This window comes from Pogona vitticeps, chromosome 5 (assembly GCF_051106095.1).
Source record: "Pogona vitticeps strain Pit_001003342236 chromosome 5, PviZW2.1, whole genome shotgun sequence".
In the NCBI taxonomy this organism is placed as follows: Eukaryota; Metazoa; Chordata; class Lepidosauria; order Squamata; family Agamidae; genus Pogona; species Pogona vitticeps.
In genome coordinates this window covers 28,938,469-28,959,548 of record NC_135787.1, presented here as the reverse complement: position 1 = coordinate 28,959,548, position 21,080 = coordinate 28,938,469, and the positions used below count along the sequence as shown (strand labels likewise).

Here is a 21,080-nt window from a genome sequence, read left to right as displayed (position 1 = left end):
CCTACTCTACTTGTGACTTACTAACTGGATTTCAGCCAGAAATATCCTTTTGTGGCATATTTAGACAGACATACCTTCATTTTTTCTAAATCTTCCTTCCCAAGTGAATCTATTGCCCATTCCTGTGAAGCCTAACTTTTTTCCCCCATCATGAAAGGATATCTCTGTGACAATTCAAACAGAAAGATAATATAACTTCGACATAGCAAATGGAAGCCAGCAGAGACCAAATATGTTTCTTAAAAATATACCTGGGGGAAAAATGATAGTGTAGACGGAAGCCTAGGGGGCATGCTGATCTCTTCCAATTTGGTAACTTAGTTCCTCCAATAGTAAAGACACCATGAGAAATGTCATTATAATAGAGTTCAATACTCTGTTAGAAGTAAGGTTGAAACAAAAGCCATCCCTCAACATTGCAGTGGTTATTGAATCTCTTCCCCATCATTTCATCCATGATGGAAGAGGATCCATGGAGAGGTGCAAAAATTGTCCATTAATAGGAGCCAAGGAAGGAAAAACATCCTTGTGTGGGGTAATAAGGAGGGTGAACCAATGCTTTGGTTACATATGGCATCTACCTATTTTCTGGAATTGCTAGCTGCAGTCTTCTGATTGATTGGGTATCTTATGCTGCAGCATGTTTTCACGTTAATTGCATGCATTTGACTACAATTGAGCTCCCACTAAGGATCTAGTTTGTGGAATGGATGTTGACTAAAAAAGCAGCCCACTTTGAGATTTCTTTTGGATTTTCCTGTTTCACAGCTGCAGCTATGGTTCCTGGGGTCTATGGTCACCTTAAGCAGCTGATGATTAATATGTTACTGCATCTGCCAGTGTTTGGTTACACAGCTTCAATCTTTATTCTCCACCTCTTGTGTAGTCACTTTTATTGGATCAATTCTTTTTTTTTTCTGTTACTCTCCTGCCTTTACTCTGACAGATTGCCACACACTGTGACTCATTAAATGTAGTTTTCTACATTCATAGCTCATTTAACCAACAGTAGCCACTTCTAAACTTCCAAGAAGTATACTGCTCACCTGTGGCCTCTAGCTATCACCACCTACCTGGCATTTTGATTGATCACTGGGGCATGGTGATGTTTCTCTATTAGCGTAGGTAGATCCAGCAGTTACCACAAGCTTGTCAACGTGGGTCTCACAATGGATAACATCCAGTAACTCATCATATGTTGCTCTTGCTGTGCAAAAAAGAAAAGAACAAAAAAAAAGCTAATACTTTTTGGAGGGGAATAATTTGTAGCTTGCTCATAGAATATGGAAAATCTTTTTTTCATTTTATCTTTGTTGATTCCACACACATCCCAGAGGAATTGGAAACAGATGAACACATTGCATCACTGATGAACAATGTATTTTTCTCTCTCTGGTTTTTAATGGTTCTTTTAATTTTTCAAAAGTAATGTATATATGCAGCAGTGAGCCATTGATGGATGGTCCTATTGAGAAAAGCAAAACACAAGGGCTGAAGAAAAAATATTAGATTAAAGGAAAACAAACTGTATTTTATGGTTTATTTTTCACAGATAGCAATGTGCTGCTCACATTGGTGCATTTTATGCTGCTTGCCTCTAGCTCTTAGCCATTTCACAGTAGAATCATTCTTGACCTTTAATCCCTATAAGTGTGGTAATGTAATCTGAATAGCTAGCAAAACAAAATAGTATCATACTAACAATCAAGAGACAGAGATTGTTACGAAGTAATCCATGAGCTTTTTTTTTTAAAAGGAAAATTATATTGTTTTGCTTCCAATCTTACCACTGTATATGTGCCTTCAGCTGACCATATGAAATAAGAGTTCAAAGTAGAACATTGCTTCTGCAATCTTCTCCTGGCTATAAGTCTATGTGCTAAATACACACTTTTCACCATGGGGCCACTAGGTGAGGATTTGAAGAGGTACATATTGTTTAATATGACTCTACTATTTTTTTTCCACCAGAACTCCATGAAAATATTTGTAGATGATTGAACTTGATTTGCTGAAGTAAAATTGGGCTGATCCTTGTGGGACAGGGTGCCCATCAGGTACAGTGGAACCTCTGCTTACAGAATTAATCCATATTGGAATGGTGGCTGCAGGTTGAAAAGTCTGTAGGTCGAGTCTCCATTGACCTACAATGCATTGAAAACCAATTAATCCCGTAATCAGCCATTTTTGTTCCATTTTTGTTCCATTGTGGTTTTTTTCTTGTCTGTAGGTTGATTCTCTGGCTGCAAGTTGAACCTAAATTTTGCGGCCAGAGAAGTCTGTAACTTGAAAAGTCTGTAAGTCGAGCCGTCTGTAAGTCGAGGGTCCACTGTATAAACAAGGCACGATCATAGTTAATTGCCACAACCATTATGTGTTTAACAAAGTGTGTACTGGTTCCACCGAAATGAGGATGGCTGTACTTCTCGTTCATCTACAGATCAATCTAGTGAGAAACTAGGAATAGAGTCACTGAAGTGGTCTAATCCAGTCAGTTCTCTATGTTTCCACTGAAATCCACAATAGACTTGTGCAGTGGAGGATGAAGACATGTTCACATTTTGTATTCATTCTAATCAGAATTCTAGTTGCATAATCTGAAAACCACATAAGGAACTTAGCTGAGGAAATACAGAACAATATTTACACACATTTTGCAAAGCTATCCCACTGGATTGTTCAATTATGTTATGCTGCAGTAGATGGATGTAAAGTAGATACAGTGCCGGAACTATGTACCTTGGAATGATCTTTGGTGTATGTGGGATTCTGTAGCATTAAAAGATAACTATCTGAACAAAAGGATGCAAAGAGTGGCAGTCTTCATTGTATGAAATGGTAATTCACTCCTTTTAACATTTCTGCCTTTGAGATATAAATGATTGCATGTTTTGTGAAATGAATGCAAACAACTCAGCGTTGAACTATTGCAACAAGTAAGTGTGAAGTTTGATTTATTTGATTCTTGTAACATTTTCCCCCTAAGACTAATGGAGGGTTAAGGAATTTCAGTGACAGTTTAGGCAGTAGAAGACATAACACTTTCACTTTCTATATTATTTATTTCACCCTGCATAAACGTCAGGAGGCATGTGTTATATTCATTTGTGCTCAGCCAGCAAAAGTACAGAGACCAGGTTCTTTGAATTGTCGTCATCCAATTTCCATATGCTCTCCAATGCTTACTTTCTAGTATTGTACACATTATATTTAAACCTCACTCAGTCTGCCCATTAATAAGCTCCTATATCAAAGCACAGCCCCATTTCAAATCATGGCTCTAATTAGACTGCAGTTCATATAGTCTCTCCATCTGTGGATTATGAAAAGCTGAAAATTTTGATGCAGGATGAAAGCATTAATACAATTTATTTTTGGCTGCCAGGACAGCTTCTGTGACGACGCAACAGAAGCTCACATTTTAATTGTGAACTAAGCTCTGAGACAATGCTTTGATGGTTTTCCTAGTTATTTACTTTTCAGTTTCCTTCTTTATATGATTTGAGAAGGCATTATCTTATGCTGAAAAGTTCTCCTTGGAGTGAAACCTTTCCTGCAAATCTTTGGTGTCTTTATTAGGCGGAAAAATTTATACCTTATGTTTAAAAGCCTTTTCAATTGATGGTTCATTTGTATGATCATATTATAAAAGGTAACGGTTCCCCTTGACAATTTTTGTCCAGTCGTGTTCGACTCTAGGGGGCGGTGCTCATCCCTGTTTCCAGGCCATAGAGCCAGCGTTTTTTGTCCGAAGACAATCTTCCACGGTCACATGGCCAGTGCGACTTAGACACGGAACGCTGTTACCTTCCCACCGAAGTGGTCCCTATTTATCTACTTGCATTTGCATGCTTTCGAACCGCTAGGTTGGCGGGAGCTGGGACAAGCGACGGGCGCTCACTCCGTTGCATGGATTCGATCTTATGACTGCTTGGTCTTCTGATCCTACAGTACAGGCTTCTGCGGTTTAGCCCGCAGCGCCACCATGTCCCTATATTATACATACTTATACCATATGTTTAGAATTTGAGATACTACCAGCTTTCCAAAAATACTGAGATATTTGTTATTGGCTGAAATCCAGCAGTATCTTGGTAGTAAGTTGCAACTGCATGGGCTCATTTGAATCACCTGTCTCACCAGATCATCACTGATTCAATGGAACTACTGGGATATGTCCATCATATCCCAGAACTGCATGAATTGCACTGGTTGCTCAATTTCTGAGCCATGTCAGAGTATAGATGTTGACCTTTAAACTCTTAAATGGCTTAAGATTAATCTTCCTAAAGGAGCCATTTCCACCATAAATCCAAGCTTTATGGTTACATTTTTTTCAGTGTCTTTTTTGGATACCACTACCCACTATGGTGCAGGAAAAAGCCTTTTTGGTCTTTACAATGCTCTCCCGCCTTGTATATCTACCAGGCATCCTCATTATATAGAGAAATTTTGATTTTTCATTTTAATTAGCAGAATATGATGTAGAAAAAGCAACAGCATAGAAAGTTGGAGAGATCAGCCTCTTCCCATACCTCCCCATTACCCCTATTGTTTCCTATTCCACATAAGCTAGCACTTTGCATGATAAAGTCACTCAAGACACATTTGAAGTAGAAAAAAAGCTATCTTCTCTTACAGTTACCATGTGTGGTTACAGTCAGAAGGAAAAGGCAATAGGAACATAGGGTTTTTAGCATTTGGAGATGAGGAGAACTTTTCTCTTAAGAATTTGTAATGAGGCATATTGAGGGAAAGCATTTATTCAAAACTGACCAATGGGGACAGCCATAGACACGAAAGCAATGTGTGTAAAGACAGTCTACATTGCTATATAGGAAACACACAAAGGGCCATAAAATGAGTAATTTAAATTGGCAGGTTCCCTGTTTAAATAGGTATTCCTTTGATATTCCTTTTTCAGAATGTTTCTTTGAAATTCCTTTCTGGTATTTCCCTTTGATATTTCTTCAGGATGAAGGCTGAGTATTTTATTGTTTTATCTTACCCTTGCTAAAGGTAGGGAAGGTACATGTTTCTGCTCTTCTCAAACAATGTCTGCCTTCCCATGGTTCATTAAGGGACACTATATACTGGGCTTTGCTATACATAAGAAATATGTTGGCTATATTTATATAATTGCTAAATATATATGGTTATATTTCAAAGCTGCAATGAAGGAGATCTCAATACTTGTTGCTTGGTCAGAGAAAGAAGTGCTATCAACAGCAAAGATAATGCAAGCAAGCAAACAGACAAATAGGAAGAGGGGATGTAGGCTTGCCTCAAATGCTAGAGGAAAAGAACTTTACCAATCAAACTAGATGCAAAGGACAATCCCATCAGTCTGTGAAGCCCCTCTCCCATTGATACCCAGTGTTAATGCATGCAAGATTGCTATTTTCCAATCACATTATATATATTTAGATACCAGGCTAAGACATTCCTGTTCTGGCAAGCATGTAACGTTCACCTCACTGCCTTTATTGTCAATTCTCTTGTGGAATTATTATTATTTTAAAATCTTAATATATTAACACTAACACACTACAGTAGCTATATTACCATTTTGGTTGTTATTTAGTGGACTGTCCTGACTTTTTAGGATTATAAATTGACCAGAAGACATAAATGAAGTGGGTTACAGGTAAATTAAATAAATAACTAAATTAAAAATAAATCAATGTGAAAAAAACAATTAATTAAAAACAGCAAACCAAGCAAAAACAGAAAAACTGCAGGATGAACCCAATAGTAAAATGGAATAGATATGTTTTCTTAATGGGTGGGGGATCAGAAGACATAAACAAAGTGGGCTATAGGTAAATTAAATAAATAACCAAATTAAAAATAAATCAATTTGAAAAAATAATAATTAAAAACAGCAAACCAAGCAAAAACAGAAAAACTGCAGGACGAACCCAATAGTAAAATGGAATATATATGTTTTCTTAAGGGGGGGGGAAGGCTCTCTACAAGCAAGGTGTAGAAATATGCATTCAAAATATTGTCAGATTTATAGAAATTATGACTAATAACTGGTTTGTAAGTGGTATCGATAGAAAGCCATTCTCTGGGAAATTTGGAAGCACAAACTCTGTATGAATTGCTACTGTCATCAAAAGTATCATCTCACCTGCAGTGCTGAATATCAATATGTTTATAAATGAAAATCAGATCACATAAGAAGCAAGATAAACTTCTGCTTCCTGGCAGTCATCAAAAGATTCCTAATTTAAATTCTTTTTGTGTAAAATGCACATTTCAGAGTAAATGCCACATTAAGAGTTTGCATTTCTTTTTCCTAAAATCAAATAAATAAAAATTTATATATAAAGGTGATCCATAACAACCCTCCTTCATGGAGTCATAATCTTCCTACCTATCAGTTAATGGATTACAGCATTGGTATTTAAATAACAGGATCACTTCTGAAGAGCTACAAAAATGCAGAATGCAATATGAGACAATAGCCAATTTCCTATTCTTTGTCACAGCTAGAATAGGAGCATTGAATCAATCACAAAATGGTAAATTGACGATTGTGTAAATCCCACAGAGACCCTGGGTCTATTTTAGGTGGAACTAGTAATAGGACACTAACCTGCATGTGTCAGAAAATTACTAATTCTTTTTTATTCTGTGCTTGTGAGGAGCAACTACAGCACAAAGCTGGGGGAAGTAACTACAGTTTCTCAAATCCTGTCAAGAGAAAGGGGATTCAGGGCATTCTAGCCTCAGAACAGGGGTGTATGGATTCCATTTGATTTGATTTAGTCCAAACTATTTGTCTTATAAATCACCTTTGATTCACTTTGAGCTGATTTGTAGCTTGTCTCAATTGATTTCCACCCATATATGTCAAAGTATCTATACAGTGGTTCCTCGCTTAATGGGCACCCCGTTTAATGACGAAATCGCATAGCGATTAACTTTTTGCGATCGCTTTTGCAATCACTTTGCGATGTTCCCTATGGGGAAAATCGCTTTGCGATTATCGGTCCCCTGTTTCGCTTACCAATCATCGCAAAGCGATGATTTTTTAACAGCTGATCGGCGGTTCCAAAATGGCCACGGGTAAAAAAAATGGTCACCTGCTGTTTTGTGGGATGGATTCCTCGCTTACTGGGCAGTGAAAATGGCCACCGTATGGAGGATTTTTGCTTAAAGTTGAGTCTGAAGCCCATAGGAACACATTGAAGGGGTTTCAATGCATTCCTATGGGCTTTTTAATATCACATAGTGACGAAATCACTTTACAGTGATTTTTGCTGCACTGACTATCGTTGCTATGTGAGGCACCACTGTATTTCATTGTATCTGAATAGTGGGAGGTGGGGAGACCATGAAAGTGGAGAAATACAAGACTGACCTGAGAATGGAGGTTGAAAGTCAGTAACATCAAATACTGCTGAACCTCCAGTGTGTAGGCAATGCTGCCACTGGTTTCCTTCCTTTTTTCTCCTACTAGGAACCAAGAGATTTAGTCAAACTGACTCAACCAAAGGGGAAATAATACCTTGAAGGCTTTCATGGCTGGGATCTGATGGTTGTTGTGGATTATTTGGGCTCTTTGGCCATGTTCTAAAGGTTGTTCTTCCTGACGTTTCACCAGTCTCTGTGGCCAACATCTTCAGAGGACTGGAGTAGAAACTCTGTCTGTGCTCTGGTGCAATTTGTTGGATAGTTGAGTATTTATAGCTGTGGGAACAGCTTTTGTCATTTCCAGGAGATTGGGTGATTATGGTGATCAGTGCGTTTTTGTTGTGGATGTATTGTTGTGATAAGGGGGAGAGATTATCTGTCACTGTGATTGATGGGTGTCGTTAGCTGGTCTTTTGTGTGCAATGATCTCTGGTCCTTGTGGCCGGGTAGGTTCATTGACCTTTTGCAGGCTGTATTTTTCAGTGCTGGGAGCCAGGCCCTGTGAGTTTTAGACTTTCTTCTTTTTTGTTGAAGCTCTGTTGGTATTTATGGATTTCAATGGCTTCCCTGTGCAGTCTAACATAATGATTGCTGGTGTTGTCCAGTACTTCAGTATTTTGAAATAGAATTTCATGCCCAGCTTGTATTAGGGTATGTTCAACTACTGCTGATTTTTCCAGTTGTTTTAGTCTGCAGTGTTTGTCACGTTCTTTGATTCTGGTGTGCATGCTGTGTTTTGTGGTTCTAATATATACCTGTCCACAACATATACCTGTCCACAAGGTATCTGGTATACTCCTGCAGTGGTGACAGGGTCCCTTTTGTCTTTTACTGACCATAACATTTGTTGTATTTTTGTGGTGTGTCTGAATACTGTTTGTAGGTTGCATTTTTTCAAAAGTTTCCCCATGCAGTCTGTGACCCCTTTGATGTATGGCAGAAATATTTTATTTGTGAGTGGCTGTTTTTCCTCTTCAGTTTGGTGTTGTTTTCTTGGTTTGATTTCATTCTTGGAATAGCCATTCGCCTGCAGAACCCAGTTCAGATGGTGGAGTTCGGTGCTGAAAAATTGAGCTTCACAGTTCCGATTTGCACGGTCTACCAGTGTTTTGATTATGCCTCCTCTTTGTCGTGGGTGGTGCCTGGAGTTTTTGTGTAGGTAGAGGTCTGTGTGGGTGGGTTCCAGAAAAACATGTGGGTGTCCAATTCCAGAAAAAACATTTACTTCTGCTTCATTGACTATGCAAAAGCCTTTGACTGTGTGGACCACAGCAAACTATGGCAAGTCCTTAAAGAAATGGGAGTGCCTGATCACCTTATCTACCTCCTGAGAAACCTATATGTGGAACAGGAAGCAACAGTTAGAACTGGATATGGAAACATTGATTGGTTCAAAATTGGGAAAGGAGTACGACAAGGCTGTATATTGTCCCCCTGCTTATAAAACTTATATGCAGAATACATCATGCGAAAGGCCGGACTGGAGGAATCCCAAGCCAGAATTAAGATTGCCGGAAGAAATATCAACAACCTCCAATGTGCAGATGATATCGCTCTGATGGCAGAAAGTGAGGAGGAATTAAAGAAACTTGTAATGAGGGTGAAAGAGGAGAGTGCAAAAAACGGTCTGAAACTCAACATCAAAAAAAAAAACTAAGATCGTGGCCACTGGTCCCATCACCTCCTGGCAAATAGAAGGGGAAAATATGGAGGCAGTGACAGATTTTACTTTCTTGGGCTCCATGATCACTGCAGATGGTGACAGCAGCCACGAAATTAAAAGACGCCTGCTTCTTGGGAGGAAAGCGATGACAAACCGTGACAGCAGAGACATCACCTTGCCGACAAGAGTCCAAATAGTCAAAGATATGGTTGTTCCTGTAGTGATGTACAGAAGCGAGAGCTGGACCATAAAGAAAGCTGACCACCAAAGAATTGATGCTTTTGAATTGTGGTGCTGGAGGAGACTCTTGAGAGTCCCCTGGACTGCAATGAGAACAAACCTATCCATTCTAAAGGAAATCAAGCCCGAGTGCTCACTGGAAGGACAGATCCTGAAGCTGAGGCTCCAATACTTCGGCCATCTCATGAGAAGAGAAGACTCCCTGGAAAAGACGCTGATGTTAGGAAAATGTGAAGGCAGGAGGAGAAGGGGATGACAGAGGATGAAATGGTTGGACAGTGTCACCGAAGCTACCAACATGAATTTGAGCCAACTCCGGGGGGCAGTGGGAGGTCCTGGCGTGCTCTGATCCATAGGGTCACGAAGAGTTGGACATGACTAAACGACTAAACAACAACAGACATGGTTCTATAAAATATGTAGAGAAGAAACGACCGAGAATATTTTTGTTTGCTTGTGTTTTTAATACAAATTTAACACATTTCCATTTTTTCATAACGTTTGATGAATCTGTCAGTTTCATTTTCTCCCACATTTGAGTTTTTTAGAACTTAAGTTCTACAAAACTCAGATGTGGGAGAAAGTGAAACTGGCATTCATCAATCTTGTATGCTCCGACTTCCAGGTAGATGGATCTGAACTTTCCCTTTCACTGGACTACATACAATTCCCAAATGTTAATGTGAAAGATAATTTACAATCTACAGTGATATTCAGTTGAACAAGTAGTTACACAGTATTCACACTTGAATTTTAATGCTGAGACTTATCATATTTTCACTTGAAATATTTTGTTCTCTAATATCAAATTGAGGAACATGTCTCAAAGAAACATAATTTCTCCTAATATTGCTTATGAGAGAGTTGAATTTATATACCGTAATATCTGCTACAAATAAAAATGCAGAATTGCTACCTTTTAGACTCTGTATTCTGTGTTACCAATATTCTTTTACAAATATTTACTCATGAAATACCTAGACATATGGCTCAATTGTGCTTTTCAAACAACGCCTGCATGCTGGCAACAATGATTGTCATAAAATATATGGATATCCAATTTATTCTGTGCAGATTAACATCGTGTGCTCATAGCACATCAGTGACAGCTTTATACTTACATGGCTGGTCTGTGGAGTGAAGATAGAAAATGCAATTTAGCCAACTCCTGCTTACTTAATTAAATAAAGTCGAAAAGCAAGACCAGTCAGCCCCTACAAGGATATCAATCTCACTTGACTTACAAAACTCCTAAAATGATTCAACCCTTAGTGTTAAAACATATTAGAACTTTTTAAACCCTGGGAACACTCAGACTGGCTGATCAGCATCTTAATGGGCAGATTAATCTATATGAACATGGTTACTGAAACCTTGCCAATCCCTACCATTTAAACATTAATTTTCATATTGTGATAAGCCACATAAGTGTTTTATAATTAAAAATATTTTGATAAAATCTTTATTGGCCTCTTCTTCTATTCAGGGAAGGATACAGTGTTAAAAATGCCACCTTTTTTCTGGATAGCTCAGTAACTGCTAGTTAGCTCAGTGGTTTAGGGCAGTGGTTCTTAACCTTTGTTACTCGGATGTTTTTGAACTGCAACTCCCAGAAACCCCAGCCAGCACAGTTGGTGGTGAAGGCTTCTGGGAGTTGCAGTCCAAAACTCCTGAGTAACCCAAGGTTAAGAACCAGTGGTTTAGGGGACTGGAGCCAGATGTTGGGAGTTTGATTGCTTACTGTACCTCCTTGACAGGGGCTGGTTGCGATTATCTATAGTGTCCCTTTCAGTTCTGCAGTTCTAAGATGATAATGATGATTTTCTTCCTTTGCTAATTAACATACTAGTTATAGGTTATGTGCATTTTTACAGTGATCCTAATCCCAGTGATGGTTTTCCAGCATTGCTCTTAGACTCCCATCCTGACACTCCCAGAGACTTCCCTAGGGCAAAAAGGAGCCATAGGGAGCCGTTAGAGCCTAAAACGGAGAGATAGTTCATTTAAATTAACTATTATAAGTATTGGGTGATGGCATCATCTGGCTCCACAGAGTTAATTTAATCCAACGGGATTATGGATACATTCAAATTAGTTAATACATATTCAAAAGTGCATTTTCTTTAGAAACAGTTACTGTTTGAACTAATGCAATATACTGATTATCCGTTTCACCACCTCCATTATCAAAAGCATGAGTTGCCAAAGAATGTGAGGTGAAGGTACAGATTTACTCATGCCCTGCTGGTGGAACATGCTTGGTAACTGCATCGACAGAACATTAGACTAAATAACATTAGAATCCAATTTCTAGATTAAATCCTTGGTTTAATCCAAAATGGCTGTTCTTTTTTTAAATAGTTTTTTACATCATATAAGTTCCAAATAGAGTAGTGCTAGAATGAGCTGGAATTTTTAGCAAGCATACATTACTGAAACAGCGATATCTATGTTGGCTTGGGCATGTTGTGAGAATGGCTGATGGTTGGATTCCAAAGGATCTCCTGTATGGAGAATTAGTGCAGGGAAATCGCCCCAGAGGGAGACCACAGCTGCGATACAAGGCCATCTGCAAGCGGGATCTGAAGGCCTTAGGAATGGATCTCAACAGATGGAAACCCTGACGTCTGAGCATTCAGTCTGGAGGCAGGCGATGCATCACGGCCTCTCCCAATTTGAAGAGACCCTTATCCAGCAGGCTAAGGCAAAGAGGAAGTCACAAAAGCAGCAAAATCAGGGAGCTGCACAGGGGACAGACTGGATTTGTCCCCAGTGTGGAAGGGATTGTCATGCTCGAATCGGCCTCCTCAGCCACACGAGACACTGTTCCAAGTCCTCCATACAGAGCACGTTAGCACAGTCTTTCGAGACTGAAGGATGCCTAACATCCATGAACCACAGGTGAACAATACTCATAAAAAGACAGATATAGAAGAATAGTAGAGGGGTAAAAACAAACTAACAAAAAGAGGAAGGTGGTTACAATAATACAGTATATTCTTGGCTCCTTGGCTTTGTCACCATACTAAAATTCATAACATATGCTATATTCTATAATACTTGTTTCTGGGCCCAATCATAGAACATTTTCCAGCTTTCTTTAACATATATTCTCGGGTTTTCAAATGATGCTTCTGAAAGGCTATCCATTTCTGCAATATCCAATAATTTTTAATCTGCTCCTCTCCTGAGAAATCTACATGTGGGACAGGAAGCAACAGTTAGAACTGGATATAGAACAAATGATTGGTTCAAATTGGGAAAGGACTATGACGAGGTTGTATATTGTCTCCCTGCTTATTTAATTTATATACAGAATATATCATGTGAATGGCTGGACTGGAGGGATCCCAAGCCAGAATTAAGATTGCTGGAACAAATATCAACAACCTCAGATATGCAGATGATAACACTCTGATAGCAGAAAGTTAGGAGGAATTTAAGAACCTCTTAATGGACTGCAAGGAGATTAAACCTGTCAATTCTGAAGGAAATCAACCCTGCGTGCTCACTAGAAGGACAGAACCTGAAGCTGAGGCTCCAATACTTTGGCCATCTCATGAGAAGAGAAATCTCCCTGGAAAAGACCCTGATGTTGGGAAAGAGTGAAGGCAAGGGGAGAAGGGGATGATAGAGGACGAGATGGTTGGAAAGTGTCATCGAAGCTACCAACATGAATTTGACCAAATTCCAGGAGGCAGTGGAACACAGGAGGACCTGGCATGCTCTGGTCCATGGGGTCACAAAAAGTCGGAAACGACTTAATGACTAAACAACAACAAAATGTCCACCACATGTATAAAAAAGTCCAAGGTTGTTTATCACACTTCCAGCAAGAGTTACTAGCCCTTGACTCCATTTTTGCCAATTTTACTGGTGTGAAATGCCATCTATAAAACATCTTTTATTTTCTCTCATATTTACTGGCTTAATCCATGTATAGTTATCATTCCACATTTGAGTCCAATCATCTATGTATATATTATAACCAAAATTTTGTGCCCATTTAATCATTACTGCTTTTTTTAATCATTTAATCATTACTGCTTTGACCCTTTCATCTCCTAAATTGTATTCTAACAAAAAACATACTTTTTGTAAAATCTCATCACTGATATAAATCCATATGTCATCCACCTGTATCTTCCCTTCATAAAAGCCCATTATTTTATATTTTTAAAACCTTTATTCTTATTTCTGCATCACCCACCAGTTTGTTGGTAGAGCCATTTCCTTCAACTCCTGTATATTTTTAGTTGTTGATCTTTGGTTAAAAGCTCTTTATAAATATATCTCAGTTCTTTTGAGATCAGAGAAGATTGTATTAAAGCTTCCAAAGGTGCTACTCATGTCGGAATTTTTTTGTATATTTGCCCCTGAAATTTTTGCCAAAGCAGGTTTAGAGCTCTCCTTACAATATGATCAGAAAAGTGAGTTTGATCTTTGTCCTTGCTGTACCATATATATGCATGCCATCCTATTCTCTGTTTGTGCCCTTTCAATTTTAAGAGTCTTTGGTCCTCCAAGGTAATCCATTCCTTTATCCATTTCAGTGCACAGACTTTGTAAGCAGTTTGGTTAGCCCATTCCTCAGAAGCTTTGGCAAGATGTTCATCATTATAGTTGCAATTTTACCCAGCATTGAAAATTGCAGTTTGCCCCAGTTTTCCAAATTTTCTTGTATTTCTTTGAATATTGGGAGATAATGGTCTTTCATTAAGTTACTTCTTGTTGGTTTTTTAAGGGTTTTTAAAAGATATATATTCCCAAATATTTAATTTTCAATGTGTGCTCAAAGTCAGTTTCTAATTCTAATTTCTAATGTTAAGATAAAAAGGAAAGGTTGATAAGGGGCATTCTTGTCTTGTGCCTTGTTTAATTTGGATCTCCTCTGACATTTGGCCATTGACCTTGACTCTTGCTTTTTGTTGTGAATAGATTGACTCTACCACCTGAAAAAAGCTTCCTTGAAGGCCCATCATCTTTAATTGGTTCAACATAAAGTCCCAGTTCACATTATCAAAGGCTTTCTCTGCATTCAGAAAAATTAGTGTCATTTGCTTTTCTGGATGGGCTTCATAATATTCCAATATAACTATTACTGCTCTTATATTTGCAGCAAATTTCTGTTCAGGTAGAAAACCAGTCTAGTTCTTATGTATGATCAGGTTTAGAACCTTTTTCAGCCTATTAGCTAAAATCGAAACAAAGATCTTATAATCCACATTTAGCAGGGAAATTGGTCTATAATTCCTAATTTGATTCTTTTCTGTTCCTGTTTTGTGTTTTAGAGATATGTGAGCTTCTTTCCATGACTCAGGTATTTTTCCACCTGTCTCAATAGCTTCTAACAGTTTTTTGAAATGTGGGGCAAGTTCTTCCTGGAAAGCTTTATATTATTCTGCGTGTAGCCCATCTGGTCCAGGTGTCTTCCTATTTTTCTGTTTTTTCCATGCTTCCATGATTTTGTTCATTGCTATAGGGTTATTAAAAATGTTTAACTGTTTATCTGATAACTTCCAGGGGAGGGTTCCTTCCAAAAATCTTTTTTGTTGCTGCAAAGGTATTTCTTTTTTCTTGTGTAAGTTATCATAAATTTTTTGGGCTATTTCTTTTTTTTTTCTGTTTGAAGGTTTCCTTCCCTTCCTTATCTAGAAGCAAAATGATCATTAAATTTTCTCTTTCCCTTTTGATCTTATATGTGAGCCATCTTCCTGGTTTGTTCACATTTTCAAAAAAGCTTTGTCTTGCAAATTGTATGAGCATCAAACCAACTCCTGCTTTCCCCCTCCACTCTTCAAAGAAAATGGAGGGGGAAAGCAGGAATTGCTTTGAAGAATCACTTTGATGATTCCTGCTTTTCCCCTCCACTTTCTTTGGAAGAAAGTGGAGGGGGAAAGCACTTTCTTGTGAGGAAAGTGTGTGTGTGTGTGGGGGGGGAAGCAGGAATCATCAAAGTGCTTTGAATCCTGCTTCCCCCCTCCACTTTCTAGCAAGGAAAATTCTTTCTCGCTCCACTTTCTCCAGAAGAAAGTGGTCCAGGTGTCCACTTGCTTGCTACTTCACCTTGTAGTCACTTCACTGAACTACTCTCCCTATTAGATACAACAGCATGTTCACTTCAGTAGAAGCTTGGCATGGCTATGGTGCATTCCATACTGCTGTTTTCATAACAACAATCCACATATAACTCAGTCTTGGCAACTGTTACTGCCCATTGCTGGGTGCCCACAATATCAGTATGTAGCTACAACACTCAGCCTCTGGTGCTCTTGCCACATTGTGGCCAGAGACCCGCTACATTTCGCCTGTCTGTCTGTGGCTTTTCTTCAGCAGCCTTCCTATTCTTCATGCATGTAGAAACTACATATCTTTTACACAGCTAAAAGCCATCTCCCCTTTTCACAGTCCCATTTGAAGGCCACAAAAAGGGAGAGAGTCCAGCAGTTGTGTTATGAAAGAGGAGATGAACTATACATTTATTTTTTGGGGGGTGGTAGTGGCTCCCATCCAATTTTTTTAAAAAAAATTAACAGTTCTGTGGTGGTAGCAAAGCTGCTATCAATAGCAGCTGTTCTCTGAATGCTTATGTTCCTAGCATGAACTAGTATCATCTCTGGAGACATTATGAAGTGAGGATGGAAGATAGTATCAAGTGATTCAGGAAAGCAGCACCTTTTCAAACGCCTGTCATGGCGGAAGGTTTTAAAATGAAAGGAAATGCAGGTTGATGGGGCAGAAGAAAGCTGCTAGCTGCTGTCAGTAACAAATAAACCCAGCATTTCTGCAAAATTACAGCACTCCCTGCCTTTTAAAATCTGCAGCTCCTCCTGCAATCACAACTTTTTTTGTTGTTTCACTAATATATTTCTACCTTTTTTATAACTTAGCCTCCAGCTACAATACACAAGCTAATTATGCTCACTGAAGTCCAAGACTATTTTGAAATGACTGCAGTGTACAGGGTGTTTGCAAGTGCTGTCATTTCTATTTCCATTTGAAAGGTGAAGCAAATACAAAAGGTGCAACAGAACAGGCAGAGGGCAATTAAAGCTCAGTCAGGTACAGAGTTAGGAGAATATCTGATGGCTTTGAATGACAGCAATTAAAACTCAACTCAGTGATATTTACAATCTTTAATTAATATTGCTCAGGAAAGTATAGTACTTTGAGGTTGCTTACTCCAGGCGTTCACAAATGGGAATGTTTACCCCAGTCACCTATCTGCAATCTAATGCTGACCATTAAGGGATGTACCTCTTGGGGACTATGACTCAGCTCCCCATTCCATATTTCTTCATCTGAATGTTGTTTAGTTCTAGTAAACAGCTGGGCTCATATTTAATTACATTAGTAAGTGCCTGACCTGGTCTGAGATTTAAGGCATTTACAGTATTTTTGCCAGTGGTACAAAGTCTCAATTTTAAGAACAGTAGAAGATGACTAATAGAGTTTTCTCAGGGCTGCCAAGTAAGAAGCATGCAATTCCTTGAGATTTCAGGCCCAAAATCTGAGGCTGGGGGTAGCTGTCACAAAGGCAGGAGCAACAGGAATTGGAAGCAGCCCCTGTCATAGTTTCTGGGCCAACTGACAGTAGAAACAAGCACAAAGGAATTCCAGGTAAATGGGTCCAGCATTCAGATACAATCAGCTAACCCTAGGAAGTGTAGCAGTCCCCTGAGCCTAATCTGTGCTCTAAAACCTAGTAAACCTAGATAGCCTGAAATCACCATATGACTCAATTTGGAAGTATTCCAATCTGACAAGTAGTGTTGGTGTGGAAATTCCTGTGGATTATAGTCCCTACTTATTTTATAAGGGACGTGGTGGTGCAGTGGGCTAAACTGTAGAAGCCTGTGCTGCAGGGTCAGAAGACCAGCAGTCATAAAATCGAATCCACGCAACAGAGTGAGCTCCTGTCGCTTTGTCCCAGCTCCTTGCCAACCTAGCAGTTGAAAAGCATGCAAATGCGAGTAGATAAATAGGTACCACCTCAGTGGGAAGGTAAAACAGCGTTCCCTAGTCACACTGGCCATGTGGCAATGGAAGCTGTCTTTGGACAAGCGCAGGCTCTACGGCTTGAAAACGGGATGAGCACTGCCTCCTAAAGTTGGACACGACTGGACTAAAAATGTCAATGGGAACCTTTACCTTTACCTTACTTATTTTATAAAGGTGGAGTAGGAGGAAGCAGCTTCAGAATGCTGCAGCCGTTTGTTGACCAGCCATTCAGAGAACAGGATAAATAGAAAGCAAAGTCATACAAGGGAGGGGGGCTTTGCCCAGTTCTTCATTCCGATCCAGAGACTTAAGTGAGAGAGTTCTTCTAGTTGAAGGAATGGGTTCCTTTCATAGAATTGGCATTACTGGCATTGAGATCCATGAAGAAGGATTATCTCGAGAACTTTAGACTATGTTCTGCTGGGTGGTTGGATTTTACTTCAGCTCATCTCATAGCTCAGTTGCTGGGGATTTAATTTTGTCTGCTCCTGTCTATCACTCATCTCTCAATTCATCTAGAAAAGTATGGAGACTATAAGATGCACCTTTCAACTCTAGGGAAAGGCCTGGCATTTCATTAACTGGGCTTTATTTTTCCCCATCTAACCTCCACAACAGTTGGAAGTGAATTGCTAGATTTTAGCAGTTTTCATGTCCCTCTGCATTTTCTTTCTTCAAAACACTCAGGTTTGGCATCTGTAATATTGTTTATCGTTTATATGTGTTTCTGTCTTATGAGAAGAAGAAGATAGTGGGTCTCTTTCATTCTTCACAACAGGGGAAAGAAATTCAATATACTATTTCACGTTTATTACCCTTGTAACTCTCATCAGGTAGATCTATCTAGCTGAAAGTGTTTTGGAGGGGTAAAAACCATCCTGTATGTGAAACTATCCCTTCATTCCAGCTCAACACATCTTTGTTTTAATAAAGAATTCGGCTCCCCATTGAGACTGCTTTGACAGAACAATACAATTGCTTTTTGTTTGCCATTTAATTTGCAACTGGATCAATAGGGCTGGATGTAAACACTATTGGCATTAAAGTCCACAGATACTAGGGGAAATAGAGGTTAAATTGTAAACAAAATATTTCATTGGCATTGATCTCAAAAGCATGCTGACAGTGCTTCTGAAAAATTATCAACATCCACATATAACTCTTACTAAAGTGACATGGGATGGATTTGATTATTCTGCTTTGAAAGGCTTACTCCCTTAAGGCTGCAGGTGTTTGTCAATTTATAAAATATTAAATGAATTATGGTTCCATTGGATCTATACCAGAAATATTTGGGGTGATTATGTAGGGTTAATCAAGTTATATGTATGAGTGTTTGCTTGGCTTCTGGTCTAGAAGAATAAATGCCCCATGCTTGTGACATTGAAGGACAACTTGAAGTAACCAAAGGGCATCAGATAAAAATGTACTGTTTCTGACAGGGCTCTGTTGAAAAGGGAGATTGACTGGATACTGAGACTGGGTACATTGGCTCCCAAAGGAGAAATGAAGAATGAGATTTAGTCCCTCTCCTTTAGCAGTACTAGTTTCTGTATACACTCCTTAGGCCTTGCAGGCCAGCTGTCTGTGGATTAATCAGAATAACCTTATAAAACACCTGGGATAAGACAACATCCAGAGATATAGAACCTTTTCCCCATGATGTCATAAGCACTCTATTGGATCTGGGTTTAGACACAACACACACACAAAAGGGGGGGGGGACTAACAGTTTGTATGAATCTAAGTGCCTGAAATTCAAGTTGGATTTCAAAAAGGAAGATGCACTTGAGATCACATTGCAAAAATCTGCTGGGCACTGGTATACATCAAAGAGTTTCAGAGGAAGATTAGTCTAAGCTTTATAGACTACAGCAAAGCCTTAGACTGTGTAGAGCATAAGAAATTATGGCTTGTTCTGAACAAAATGCACTTGATTGTCCTGATGCATAACCTGTATTCTGGACAAGAAGCTACTGTTTGGACACAATATGGAGGGAGACAGAACATTCTCTATAGGCAAAGAGGTTAGACAAGGGTGGGTTTTATCCCATCTGTTTAATCCATATGCAGTACATATCATACAGAAATCCAGATTGGATTCAGATGAAGAAGTGAAAATCGGTGGAAGAAACATCAATAATTTAAGATATGCGGATGACATCATCTTACTGGCAGAAAGCAGCAATGACTTGAAACAACTTTTAGTGAAAGTGAAAGAAGAAAGTGCCAAAGCAGGACTGCAGTTGAACATTACGAAGACAAAAATCATGAAGAAGAAAGTGCCAAAGCAGGACTACAGCCGAGTATTAAAAAGACCAAAATCATGACTACAGAAGAACTACACAACTTTGAAATTGACAATGAAGAAATCGGAATATTTAGAGATTTTTTTCCCTACCTTGGTTCAATCATCAACGTGAACGGAGACTACAGCCAAGAAATCAGGAGACTCGTAAGGGCAGCAATGAAAGAACTAGGAAAGATCATGAAGTATAAGGTTGTGTCACTGAAGACAAAGACCAAGATCACCCAAGATCTTGTATTTCCAACCACCATGTATGGGTGTGAAAGCTGGATATTTCAGAAAGCTGACAGGAAAAAAAATGATTTGTTTGAAATGTGGCTCTGGAGGAGAGCTTTGTGGATACACTGGATTGCTGGAAAGCCAAGCAAGTGGATCCTAGATCAAATCAGGCCTGGACTATCTTTGGGGGCAAAAATGTTGAAGGTGAGGCTGTCTTACCTCCTGAGAAGGCAGGATTCTCTGAAAAACCAACCAACCCAATAATGTTGGGAAAGGTTGAAGGCAGCAGGAAAGAAGGAAGACCAAATCCAAGAAAGATTGACTCCCTAAAGGAAACCACAGGTTTCAGTTTACAAGAGCTGAGCAAGGCTGTTGTGGACAGAACATTTTGGGGCTCCTTCATTTATGGGGTCACCATAAATTGAGTGATGAATGTAACCATGATGATCTTTTCTAGTTCTCTGATGGCGTGTAACAATAACAAATAATTCTAATAGCTACATTTGTCACTTAAATGTGGTTAATCGTATGCTGGATTAGTATTCTCTGTTTGAATGATGTATTTTGAAATTTTAGATGATTATATGCTGCCCATTATGAACCCACAAGCATAAAGGCAGCAACACTTCCTACACATGCTCCTCAGGAACACGTATAGAGAAATGTAACAGCTGAAATACTGTAGCATATCTTTACACCCACATAAGGCTGACAATGTCATCAGCCATGGCCATTTTGGTGAAATTAAGATTCTAATCCCAACAACACCAGGGTCCGAGGCTCCCTAAGGATCTCTTTCATTCTCAGGAAATCCTTGGGAGCTGTGGGATGGGTGGGTGTATCTTTAATTCCAGAAAATCACCACCACCAGGACTGGCAGCAACACCAGGGCCAGCAGTAGCAACTTTGGGGAACTAAAGATCCACAGCTGCCCCCAAGGCTCCCCCAGGAGGAAAGAACCATGGAAGTTGGGGGGGGGGTTAAACTTGTAATTTCCCCAAAACAGCCTTAGCGGATGACTTCATCAATCTTATATGGGCACAAAGTTACACAACAGGATTTCAACCCTCTATACCTTTTTCTGAGGTGCGTAAGTAGGAAATGTTGCTGCTCGTGTGCTTGTGGGTTTCCTGTGCGCAGCTGGTTGCCACAGTATGAACAAAATGATAGGATAGATGGCAGTGGCTGATGACATCATCAGCCTTATGCTCATGGAACTGTGTG

General features: G+C 39.2%; 1 long non-coding RNA gene across 1 annotated transcript in view; it reads right to left on the bottom strand.

The window, feature by feature from the left end:
* Positions 1-20,086, bottom strand: part of LOC144583203 (uncharacterized) — a 38,554-nt gene extending 18,468 nt beyond the window's left edge. Inside the window, exon 1 of the long non-coding RNA XR_013536870.1 lies at positions 1,074-20,086. This is a non-coding gene — a long non-coding RNA (uncharacterized LOC144583203). The remainder of the gene's footprint in view (positions 1-1,073) is intronic.
* Between the last annotated feature and the right edge of the window lie 994 nt (positions 20,087-21,080).